Genomic DNA, 11,466 nt, shown 5'->3' on the forward strand with positions numbered 1-11,466 from the left:
CGTTTCTCCAATCACAAATGCAGACATGGTTTTATGTTTACGCGGCGCGATGCAACGCAACATGTAAAAACACAGTATAAGTCATTATAATCGGTAATTATGTCCCCACTGGATGCAACAAATGCCTTGTTTATAATGGGTTTTAATGGTTTTGTCTCGTCGCTCCGGCCGGACAGGGCATCATCACAGTATGGTAAGGGGCGTAACATTTCCGTCTCACGCTTGAGGTATTCGGCCAATCACAACGCACTGGATAGCTGGCCAATCAGAGCACACCTCGCTTTTCAGACCGATGAGCTTTGTAAAAATCAACGCGTTATAGAAAGGCAGGGCATAGAGGAGAAACAATAATGTACATTGTGTTTTTGAACCTTAAACCGCATAAACACATTGCATTACACCAAATACAAAATAATGTTATTTTTAGCAGCATCATATGACCCCCTTTAAAAGTCATTATTATAGGATGAAAAGTCAAAATTATGACATATGTTGAAATTGTAACAAAAATAATAATAATTTTATATTATAATATATTATTTATAATAAATAATAATTATGACAAATACTTAAAATTATGCTAAATCGAAATTGAGTTAAAAAGGCCCAAAAATACTATTATTATCATCATTTTAATCTTACAATTATGACTTAGTATGTCATGATTTAAACTTCTGAAGTCATAATTTCAACTTTGTATCTCATAATAATCACTTTTTATGATTTTTCGACAAAAATTTCTCCATACAGGAATTGAATTTGAGCAATAACTGATAAACCGTTACAGACAGACCAACTGTGAGCTCTGAGGTTGTTAATCGGTGGTATATGCTTTTGTTGATGTCATCCGTTGGCATCGTTTTTTTAAATAATTGTGTTAACAGTTGAATTTGTTGTGGAAAAACTACATTACCCATGATGCTGTGCAGAAAATTCCATAAACCAGGTAGTCATGGAGCGCAAATTGTACCAAAAGAGTCTGCCTTAATATGCTGTCAAAATACTAAAATATTTGCATATAAATAAACTTAAAGATAAAAAATATTGTTACTATAGATATAATCAGCAACTTTAATAGTTTTTATTTCTCCATTGTCTGATTTTGAAATACTTTTTTGCTTCAGTCAAAGTTTGTAATGCGCTTTAGATAAATAATTGTAATTTAATTTAAATAATTGAATGTAATAGAATTTAAATAGAATTTTGCTGCTGTGTGTTTTTTATGAAATCTTCCCAGCTATACGTAGTAATCGTTCTATTAAACCGATGCACACTGTGAAACCGTGGTTTGCAGTGATTTTAGAACAGCTCGACATTAATCCTAACAACAACCTGTAGCTCTTCTAAAATCACTGTGAAGCAGCAGGGCTTAGCCAAGCACTAAAATTGAAATAAGAATAAATTAAAGCTAAACAGAAAAGGTAATATATACAGTGTATATATATATATATATATATATATATATATACACACAAAAGCAAAAGCACATAAGAAAATTAATTAAATTACATTTAAATTAAAATGTTAATGAAACTGAAAATACTCAAATGAAAGTTAATGAAATATTCATAAATACTTCATTAGTATGCAAATAATACTAAAATAACACTTCTTCTTACATACTTTATTTTTATGCATTCATTCTTTTGGGCATGAACTAGTTCCTCACAAGTTCACCCACATGCATAACCCAACAGTGTGAGAGAGATCCAGTGTTATTTTAGAATTATTAAGATACTGTTAGTTATTCATATGTTTTTATGTGTTTTTATCTTTACATTTTACATTTTCATTATCATTTAAAAAAAAAAGTGATTTTGTTGTGCTTTTCTCATTTTTATTATTATTTTAATGTCTATATAATTTTTATTCACTTTTTTAGTTCAAGTTATATAAGTACATTACACTAAAATGGAAATGAGAAATTGCAACTAAATGAAATAAAATATGTATTTACTTACATACTTACATGGATTTAGTTTTATAACCCAGAGAGATGTGCTGCTGTTCAGCACTGCTCTCTAGTGGACAAACCGCTCATTGGATTCCTGACTCCTGTTTTACAGTTTTCCTCACATTTATCCAAAGTATTGTAATAGCTCTCAACACAATGAACACAGCCATCTGAACACACTCTTACCTTAGCCAAACAACTCAACTTTACTGCCAAACATACTTTTTCCTGGTAATGATTTATTAAAAGTAAATGTTATTATCAAACCTACAGGTGTCTTCTCTATTAATAAACATGTGAATGTTGAATTCATGTTTAATATTTTGGCTGGTTGTGTTGGTCTGGACCAGCATGTCAGCAATGCTCTTGTTCATTTACTTGAATTTCTCAAACTTTAATTCTGAAAAAAATCTTTGGGCATTTAAAGAGCAGAAGTTAGCAGATGGACTATAAATTCGAAACCATAAAATGTCTTGCTCTCTGATATGTTCCCTTTTATAGTTAAAACATATGTGATAAATGTCTAAAGAATTAGGAAAACTAAATTTCTTGTGTTTTTTTTTTACAATCACCACGAAGCATTCTAAACTCTTAAATTCCACATTTAAAGGCACTAAAACTAGCAAAACACCTTATACATTCTCAAATCAACTCATTCTTTATAACATTAGCCAAGCTTGTCACCAAACAAACACACTTTGTCACTCATTAAACGGTGACCTAAAAACACTATCAACAGGTGGCATTATACAATGTTTCCTTATATAAAATGTCTTTACAAAAAAGAATCACAGCTCTCTTCACTGTAGTATAGGTTACATGATTCATGTTTAAATTACAGCACATGATTATTCCTAAATTTCCACTTTTGTATAAATGGTAACGGAAGACTTATGTTTATGTATGTGTTATGACTTTGTATTATGTTGTATTTTGATCTCAAGTTTAACCATTCTGAAAAGAGTATGTAAGCATGTGCGAATTGGCCTGTAGGTAAATTGAGTTTTGGCAGTGTTGAATCTGAGTGAGAAAATAATTGATTTAGTTTGAAAGATGTAGCCACTGAATGTCAAAGCAATGAAACATGATCCATAGTTTAGCGTACATAGACTGCTGTATATACACACAAAAGCAAAAGCACATAAGAAAATTAATTAAATTACATTTAAATTAAAATGTTAATGAAACTGAAAATACTCAAATGAAAGTTAATGAAATATTCATAAATACTTCATTAGTATGCAAATAATACTAAAATAACACTTCTTCTTACATACTTTATTTTTATGCATTCATTCTTTTGGGCATGAACTAGTTCCTCACAAGTTCACCCACATGCATAACCCAACAGTGTGAGAGAGATCCAGTGTTATTTTAGAATCATTAAGATACTGTTAGTTATTCATATGTTTTTATGTGTTTTTATCTTTACATTTTACATTTTCATTATCATTTAAAAAAAAAGTGATTTTGTTGTGCTTTTCTCATTTTTATTATTCTTTTAATGTCTATATAATTTTTATTCACTTTTTTAGTTCAAGTTATATAAGTACATTACACTAAAATGGAAATGAGAAATTGCAACTAAATGAAATAAAATATGTATTTACTTACATACTTACATGGATTTAGTTTTATAACCCAGAGAGATGTGCTGCTGTTCAGCACTGCTCTCTAGTGGACAAACCGCTCATTGGATTCCTGACTCCTGTTTTACAGTTTTCCTCACATTTATCCAAAGTATTGTAATAGCTCTCAACACAATGAACACAGCCATCTGAACACACTCTTACCTTAGCCAAACAACTCAACTTTACTGCAAAACATACTTTTTCCTGGTAATGATTTATTAAAAGTAAATGTTATTATCAAACCTACAGGTGTCTTCTCTATTAATAAACATGTGAATGTTGAATTCATGTTTAATATTTTGGCTGGTTGTGTTGGTCTGGACCAGCATGTCAGCAATGCTCTTGTTCATTTACTTGAATTTCTCAAACTTTAATTCTGAAAAAAATCTTTGGGCATTTAAAGAGCAGAAGTTAGCAGATGGACTATAAATTCGAAACCATAAAATGTCTTGCTCTCTGATATGTTCCCTTTTATAGTTAAAACATATGTGATAAATGTCTAAAGAATTAGGAAAACTAAATTTCTTGTGTTTTTTTTTTACAATCACCACGAAGCATTCTAAACTCTTAAATTCCACATTTAAAGGCACTAAAACTAGCAAAACACCTTATACATTCTCAAATCACAAATCTCATTAAACGGTGACCTAAAAACACTATCAACAGGTGGCATTATACAATGTTTCCTTATATAAAATGTCTTTACAAAAAAGAATCACAGCTCTCTTCACTGTAGTATAGGTTACATGATTCATGTTTAAATTACAGCACATGATTATTCCTAAATTTCCACTTTTGTATAAATGGTAACGGAAGACTTATGTTTATGTATGTGTTATGACTTTGTATTATGTTGTATTTTGATCTCAAGTTTAACCATTCTGAAAAGAGTATGTAAGCATGTGCGAATTGGCCTGTAGGTAAATTGAGTTTTGGCAGTGTTGAATCTGAGTGAGAAAATAATTGATTTAGTTTGAAAGATGTAGCCACTGAATGTCAAAGCAATGAAACATGATCCATAGTTTAGCGTACATAGACTGCTGTCGTGCTCAGTGTGTGAAGAATTATGAAACAAGACTCAAGTATTGAGAATTGAGTTCTATTAAAACAACACAAAACAAACAAACTATATTATCAGTTTGGAACCGACTGAAAATATCCCATATGCTCTTGATATAACAGAGTTGTGTTTGGACAAATGGTATGCCAATATTTTTTTATGTTATTATTATTATAAAACATACGTTTGTGCACAGTGACTCATTCTTTATAACATTAGCCAAGCTTGTCACCAAACAAACACACTTTGTCACTCATTAAACGGTGACCTAAAAACACTATCAACAGGTGGCATTATACAATGTTTCCTTATATAAAATGTCTTTACAAAAAAGAATCACAGCTCTCTTCACTGTAGTATAGGTTACATGATTCATGTTTAAATTACAGCACATGATTATTCCTAAATTTCCACTTTTGTATAAATGGTAACGGAAGACTTATGTTTATGTATGTGTTATGACTTTGTATTATGTTGTATTTTGATCTCAAGTTTAACCATTCTGAAAAGAGTATGTAAGCATGTGCGAATTGGCCTGTAGGTAAATTGAGTTTTGGCAGTGTTGAATCTGAGTGAGAAAATAATTGATTTTGTTTGAAAGATGTAGCCACTGAATGTCAAAGCAATGAAACATGATCCATAGTTTAGCGTACATAGACTGCTGTCGTGCTCAGTGTGTGAAGAATTATGAAACAAGACTCAAGTATTGAGAATTGAGTTCTATTAAAACAACACAAAACAAACAAACTATATTATCAGTTTGGAACCGACTGAAAATATCCCATATGCTCTTGATATAACAGAGTTGTGTTTGGACAAATGGTATGCCAATATTTTTTTATGTTATTATTATTATAAAACATACGTTTGTGCACAGTGTTTAGAGGTGATGATGCATGTGATATATAATTTGTTTGAAATAAATAAAAACTTATGAACTGTTTAGGATAATTACATAGAGTTCTGAACTGTTTTGAGAACATTGAGCTGAGTTTGGAGAAATGTGTTGAATTGATTTAGGAAAAACTGTAATGCAATGATGTAATTTTGCATGTTTTTCTTGTTACATCTTATAGGGTTAGTTCACCCAAAAATGAAAATTAGGCATCCTAGGTGTATATGACTTTCTTCTTTCAGACGAATCCAGTCGGAGTTATATTAAAAATGGTCTTTGATCTTTCAAGCTCTATCATTGCAGTCAGCGGGTGCTGCATTGCATCAGTCCAAAAGAAGTTAAATAAAAAGCGCCCATGCATAAAAAAAAGTGTCTCATACGGCTCCGGGGGGTGAACAAAGGCCACCTGTAGCGAATCGATGTGTTTTTGTAAGAAAAAGTATCCATATTCAAAACTTAATAATCACTTTAATGTAGCTTGCACCAACAGTTGTACACAGAAGCAGTTCCGGGAGCATGACGTATGAGGCCGGTGAGTCTCGTGAAAACCAACGTTTGTTTACAGGATCAAAGGAAGCAAAGTTTCCTTACTTTAGCAAAGGAAAACCAGTCTCCTCTTGGCTTATATCGAAATCCTCTGACATTCTTCTTTACAAATCCTCGTTTTGTACTTCTAATTCTTGATCATTGTTTTGTTTTGATCTCTCCGCTGCATTTCCGCGTGCGTCACTTCTGAGCGGCGCATGCGCAAAGCTGACCTCATACATCATTCCCCCGGAACTGCTTCCGTTTACAACAGTGACAACAGGCTAGATTCAAGTGATTATTACGTTTTGAATATGGATATTTTTCTTACAAAAACGCATCGATTCGCTACAGGAGGCCTTTGTTCACCCCCCGGAGCCGTGTGAGACACTTTTTTTATGGATGGGCGCTTTTTATTTAACTTCTTTTGGACTGAAGCAATGCAGCACCCGCTGACTGCAATGATAGAACTTGAAAGATCAAAGACAATTTTTAATATAACTCCGACTGGATTCGTCCGAAAGAAGAAAGTCATATACACCTAGGATGCCTCGGGGGTGAGTAAAACGCAGCCTAATTTTCATTTTTGGGTGAACTAACCCTTTAGGCGTATCTGTTGCTGTAGACTCAAACCAGCATGGGTTTTGAAAGCACAGGATCCAGTTGTTTACCTCCAAAGCTCAAAAACAAGCTGAGCCAAGGCTGCTGAAATCATCACAGGCTCCTCACACTTCATTCGCACGCTTCCCGAGAGCCGAACAACACTTCTCCACAGGTATCCGGCGTATCCTCTGAGGAGCGCTCGTCTGCCTCCGGGAGGAAGAGGAAAACTCGTTCGTCGAACAGGAGGACGTGTCCTTCTGAACAAATGCCTGAAAGTGTTTTCATAACGTCGCGGCAGGTTATGTGTGGAATGTCATGTCCTCGCAGACGGATACCTGACTGATGTTTGAAACATCAGGAAGGAAGTGTGTGAGGAGGACGTCAGGTGTGCGGATGAAGGTCAAATCCACAACAACATACTGCAGAAAACATGCAGCTTGTTAACTCTTTCCATGTCAGTGTTTTTTTTTTGATCATTTTTACAAAATGTTCATGGCCCACAGAATATTTTGTTGCATGAATATCTGAACATGCAATATGTCAAAAGAAAGAACAGAGCCTATGCTTTTAAACAAAAACCCCTTCTAACCCCTGGCTGTCTGATCTTCTTTGTGAACATCGGTCCCAACTCAGAGCAGCAGAGAGAAAATGTTGCAAATTGAAAGATCCGTTAGACCTGAGTATGTATCAGTCTTTGCTTACATCTTTCTCTGCTAAAGTCCAAGCCAAATCTTCATACAGTCAAACCAATATTCACATTATCACAGTTTATTCACTATAGTTTAGAAAATGGTAATAAAATATGACAAGAACTCAGAGTTAAACTGTGTCAGAACAAATTCATCTTGATAATGTCAGATAACAATTAAGCCAAACATGGTCAGGTCAAAGTGTCTGAATAATTTTTGGTCCCACATTTTTTATCAAGTCTACTGTATGAATAATTTTTGGGTATAATATGTTACAGTTTACTTTATTTTGCTATCCTCACTTACATAAATCAACTATATTGTCCTGCACCCACTAGTAAAAAAATATTTATCAAAAATGATATATGGTGTCTGAATAATTTTTGGTTTGATTGTATTTCCACAACAACATTCTGTACCCTCACACAGGCAGAAGTATCAAAACTTCTCCTGTCCAGCCATCATACAACCTGTCCTCTAGACCCAATCCCCTCACGTCTTCTCCAAGCAATCTCTCCTACACTCTTACTAGCACTCACACACATCTCTTCTCACAGGCATTTTCCCCACCGCATTCAAGCAGGCTCGGGTAACCCTACTGCTTATAAAACCTACATGAAACACTTCACTTGTAGACAGCTACAGACCTGTCTCCTTCCTTCCATTTATAGTGAAAACACTTGAGTTGTTTTCAACCAGGTATCATTATTTCTTTCACAGAATTACCAACTGGGCGTTAACCAGTCAGGTTTCAGAAGTGTCCACTCAACTGAGACTGCATCACTATCAGTCACTGAATTGTGAAAGCTGGATCTATCATTCTGCTGGATATATCTGCCTCTTTTAACACTGTGATTCATCAGGTCCTCCTGTCCACCCTTTCATCACTGACATAACAGGAATTCCACTTTGCTGGTTTGAATCCTATCTCACAGGACTTTCAGGGTGGCCTGGGTGAGGGAGGTATCCAAAGTACATTGACTGTTCACTGGGGTTCCTCAGGGATCAGTTACTGGACCTCTCCTCTTCTCCATATACACTACATCACTGGGTCCCATCATACAGGCACATGGTTTCTCCAACCATTGCAAAGCTGATGACACATAGCTCTATCTTTCATTTCAACCAGATGATCCAACGGTAGCTGCACGGGTCTCATTCTGCCTGGTGGACATCTTGGCATGGATGAATGAACATCACCTACAGCTCAATCTGGCAAAGACTGAACTTCTCGTCTTCCCTGCCTCTCCGACTCTACAGCATGATTTCACCATCTAGCTAGGTTAATCAACAATTACCCCATCAAGTTCGGTCAGAAATCTTGGTGTAATCTTTGATGACCAGCTGACTTTCGAAGACCACATTGTAAAAAACACTCAATCTTGCAGGTTTGCAGTGTACAACATCAGAAAGATCAGGCCCTTCCTAACGGAGCATGCTGCACAACTTCTTGTCCAGGCCCTTGTCAGTTCTAGGCTGGACTACTGCAATGCTCTTCTGGCTGGACTTCCATCATGCGCAATCAAACCTCTTCAAATGATTCAGAATGCAGTAGCACGACTGATCTTCAACGAGCCCAAAAGGACCCACCTCACACCTCTCTTTATCTCCCTGCACTGGCTACAGGTTGTGGCTCGCATCAAGTTCAAGGCATTGATGCTTGCATATAGAACAGCCACAGGCTCAGCACCCTCCTACTTCCACTCACTCTTACGAATCTACATCCCCTCCAGAATCCTGGTGGAATGATCTTCTCACCCCCATTTTTGCCAAAGACTACGTCCGGATGGGATTCAAAATGATGGAGTAGATCACTTTAATCAACACCCCCAAAGCTTCACAGTCCAAACCTCTTCCTGGATCGTCATTTAATTCGGTAAGGTTAGGCAGTTTTGATTTATATGCGGTTTAATGTTTGACAATTTTACATATGCATCTGCTTACACATAGAATAATTTGTTTCTGCTGCTTCTTTGCCTGTTTTGATCCACACATTCATTACTCTTTCAGAAGATGCGTAATAGCGCCTCCTACCGTATAACAGTGAAAGCACAGAAAGCCGGAAAAATCCCTAGTATCCCCTCACTGCAGAACACAAGATCCAGGGGGTGTGGTTGGATCCACATCTAGGAGGTGGAGATTGGTAGGTTTAGGGGTGTAGATGGGTGGGTTTAGGCATCAGGGGGTGGAGACGGGTATGTTTAAGTATATGTAAGGTTGGAGGAGTTTGATCTGGATCCAACCACGCCCCCTGGATCTTGTGTTCTACAGTGAGGACCATCTCAAAAATCCATCAGTGGCGGGAAAAAAGTTAAAGTAGACAAAATAGGTCACCATTTGCAAATGGTTTTGATAAAGCGAGATATATAATAAGCCCGGGATTGTCACATGTAGTTGCCGCAAGCCTCCTTTGTCGAATCCGCCACCTCTGCTCACTCTAGCCGCCGTGTGTGACGCTGTGTTTCGTTGTGAAAGCGAAACTACTTTGTTTGGCCTTCCAAAAATGGACACAACTAGAAATCAGTGGTTAAGTTGTATTTACAACACTGTTCCAGAACACTTCAACCCAAATATTCAGATGTGTGCAGCACATTTTATGGAGGACCGTTTCCTGATCCTGGGAGAGTAGACTACAATGCCGGCTGTTCTGACTCAAAGACTGTAAGTAAGTTTTTTATATTTAAAGAGTTTTTATATTTTATATATTTAAAGCGAGTTTTTTGGGCAGTGTAGTGTAGGACTTGTTGTTTGTCATTTCTCCGATCACAAATGCAGACATGGTTTTATGTTTACGCGGCGCGATGCAACGCAACACTTAAAAAGACAGTATAAGTCATTATAATCCAGAATTATGTCCCCACTGGATGCAACGAATGCCTCGTTTATAATTGGTTTTCATGTTTTTGAATCATTGCTCTGGCCTGACAGGGCATCATCACAGTATGGTAAGGGGCGTAACATTTCTGGAAAGCTGGCCAATCACAGCACACCTTGCTTTTCAGACCGATGAGCTTTGTAAAAATCGACGCGTTTCAGAAAGGCAGGGCATAGAGGAGAAACAATAATGCACAGTATGTGGAAAATAATGTGTTTTTTAACCTTAAACCGCATAAACACATTTCATTACACCAAATACACAAAATAATGTTCTTTTTAGCAGCATCCTATGACATAAACATTAAAAATAAATAAAGTAATTAATATAAACAAACAAACAAATAAAAAATGGAATGCAATTATTCAAATGGTTCAAACTAATAAACTGTGTTTTGGAGCCACATTGGATGTTTCATGGTGGTCTTTAGCCTCAACAACAAGCTTTATTCATGCAAACTTACTGAAAAACACAACATGCAACACAAACTAAACGCAATAGATTTATTGTGCTGCCACTGCATTTTCACTCTTATATAGTAAGTAAATCATAAATCAGCATCAGTAAACAGGTTCAGTGGACAGGAGTGAATTCCTGCCTGTTGCTCGTGTCCTTGACCAGACCCTCTGAGGGTCATATGGAAATGTAGGGCCTGCACACAGACACTTTCCCTTTGTTGAAAGTGTTGTTTGCTGATGACATGGAAACAAGTGGCACCACGCTGGAAGCCGCATTCAGACAGACAGACAGCACTTCCTGTGATTGACTGTGTGGACGGTATACGTGCAGAATGAGCTTCATGTTGTTTGTTCATGTACATCAGAAGCCACTTTGAAGAGTAAAGGCCACACAAACTCACTTTTTTGTCTGTAAAGCCACCACTTGATTGTCCATCATTTCAAATACCGAAAACAAATACTGAGAACAGTTCCTTGCTTATTTGTATGAATTGAATTGTATTGAATGTGAAAGTTCATCAAAAAATACGAAGAGTCACAATTATCAAAGTTCAGTCAGACACATATTTATTTGTCAAATATGCAACAACACAACACATAAGATCTTCATAATGAATTGTTTTCCTATGAGCCATTCACCACTGATGCAAAATAGAACTACAGGTGTTCTCTATATATATATAAATGTATATACATTTTTTATATATATATATATATATATATATATATATATATATATATATATATATATATATATATATATATATATATATATA

This window comes from Sinocyclocheilus grahami, unplaced genomic scaffold (assembly GCF_001515645.1).
Source record: "Sinocyclocheilus grahami isolate Dianchi unplaced genomic scaffold, SAMN03320097.WGS_v1.1 scaffold241.1, whole genome shotgun sequence".
NCBI classification, from domain to species: Eukaryota; Metazoa; Chordata; class Actinopteri; order Cypriniformes; family Cyprinidae; genus Sinocyclocheilus; species Sinocyclocheilus grahami.